Source organism: Orycteropus afer, unplaced genomic scaffold, assembly GCF_000298275.1.
Source record: "Orycteropus afer afer isolate SDZICR_OR568_19922 unplaced genomic scaffold, OryAfe1.0 scaffold00295, whole genome shotgun sequence".
Taxonomy (NCBI): Eukaryota; Metazoa; Chordata; class Mammalia; order Tubulidentata; family Orycteropodidae; genus Orycteropus; species Orycteropus afer.
Window position 1 is genome coordinate 1,907,953 of NW_006921882.1, and position 2,494 is coordinate 1,910,446.

Sequence of the window (2,494 nt, forward strand, 5' to 3'; positions counted from 1 at the left end):
CTCCGCGGCCGTGCCCCTGGCCCCAGGCGCGTGGGCGTGGCTAGAGGAAAGGGCGGGTCCGGAGAAAGGGGCGGGGCCAGTGGTCTTCCCCCGGTGGGCGGGCTGTGGATCTAGTGGCTTCAATCTTGCACGACAGGGGCGGCGCAGGGGGCCTTGGTGGAAGGAATGTGCGAATGGAGTTCGCCTGGGTCCCAGGGCCTTTAACGCTGTTAGAAGTTAGAAATACACTCAGAGAAGTCTTGGTGCGGTCGCAGCTATACTCCTTCCCTGCGCTTTTGGCCAGTTGTTTTGATCCTTCCAGCGGCAGTTTCTTTATCTGACTGTACCCTAGAGTTACTGCGCGCTCTGTTCCAGATAACCAGAATCGCAATAAATCGAGTCACATGCATTGTTTAGTTTTCCAGTGCGTATAAAGTTATATTTACACTCTATTCTAGTTTATTAAGTGTGTAACAGCATTATGAAAAAATCTGAAATATTGTGAGAATTATCTAAATGTAGCAGAGACACAGAGTGAGCAATGCTGTCAGAAAAATAGCATCTATAGACTTGCTTGCAACAAAGTTTCTATAATTTACTGACTATAGAAGAATATATAGTTAGTGTTTTAGTCAGTACAGTTATACTATACTATTTATTAATGCATTTTATTGAAATATAATTTATGTACAGTGAAATACACAAAACTAGAGTGACATGGGTCAATGCATTTTTTTTTTTTTGCAGTGTTCTCTCCCCTCTCCTCCCCTCCCACCCCTGGCAACCAACAAAGAAAGTTTCCCTCCATATATAAACCTTTCCTTGAGACCTCCACAACAATGAACTAATACTGTATTCGTCTTTCTTTGATTGGCTTATTACACTCAGCATAGGGTCCTCCAAATTCATCCATATCATGCAGTGTTTTGCCGACTCTACATTATTCTTTAGTGCTGCATAGCGTTCCATTATGTGTATGTACCATAGTTCGGTCATCCACTCTTCCAGTGATGGGCATGTAGGTTGTTTCCATCTTTTTGCTATTGTAAATAGTGCTGCGATGAACATGACTGTGCATATATCTGTTCCTGTCCTGGCTCTCACTTCTCTAGCATATATACCTAGTAATGAGATTGCTTGGTGTTCTGGTTAGCTAGTGCCGCTCTGACACAAATATACCACAAATGGGATGGCCTTGATAGGAGTTTATTCTCTTACAGTTTGGAAGCTTTAAGTCCAAGTTCAAATTGCCAGGCTCTAGGGGCTGGGTTAAAGCCCCTCAACCTTGGCCTTCAGCTCTGCCTCCAGCTCCCAGCCCACTGAAGACAGAGGCTTTCCCTCACTCAGACAGCTGCTGGCTGCTGAGGCTGCCAAGCCCAAGGTTGAGAAGTAACAAGGCATAGTCCCAATATTACCAAATCACATGGCAGGCCATTAATTCAAGTCCATTGTAAGTCCCAAGGTTGGCAGAGCGTCGCAGGCTGCTGAACAATGACACGGCTACATGCAGGGTTCAAGGTGCCATAAGCTAGAGACCATTCCCTAGGCTTCTGCTTATGTACAGGAAGCAGACCACACTCCCTAAGGCAGCTACTCAGCTGCTCACAGTAGATTCCACCATGGAGTTGATTGCCAGTCTCATTATGGGGAATACTACATCCAGCTGCCCAGCCACTCAACCTGGCCCAGCCAAGTTGACACAGCAACTGAACTACCACACTTGGGTCAAATGTTATCTCCAATTCCAGCTTTCTAAGGAATCACCATATTGCTTTCCACAGTGATTGTATCACTTCATAGTCCCACCAGCAGTGTATGAGAGTCCCTATCTCTCCACATCCCCACCAGCATTTGTTATTTTCTGTCTTATTGAACCTTGCCATCAGTGCTGGGGTAAGACGGTGTCTCATAGTTTTGATTTACATCTGTCTGATGGCCAATGATTGTGAGCATCTCTTCATGTATTTGTTGGCCGCTTGAATATCCTCCTTGGTGAAGTGTGCATTCATGTCTTCTGCCAATTGGATTGTTAATTCCTTTGGTGTTGAGGGGTTGGAGTTTTCTATAAATCTTAGAGATAAGTCCCTTGCCAGATATGTAATTATCAGCAAATACGAATTTGTTGCTGTCGTTTTTGTTATGTGCTTATTCATGGTGCTGATTTCTTTGTTCCATATAATTCCTATGCTGAGCTCATTTTGTTTATGAATTGTGTTATCACTTCCTTCATTGCTATTGTTTTAGTATTTGCTGAGTATTAATTCTGGTCCTCTTTTTCATTTTGATGTGAAAGTTTATCATTTTTCTTTGAGGTTGCCTTATGATTTATAGTTTTCTTCCCAAGTTTAGAACAGTTTGTTCTATCTTATAGTTGTCTTGACTTCCCTACCATCTAGAAGTTCTGTAACAACACAGAGTTTCCCTCTTTTTGGTTTGTAGTTGTCCTCATTTGTCAATTGATGTCTCTGGTTCCCTGTTTACAATCTTGTAGGCTTATTTACTTTGGATACTTCCA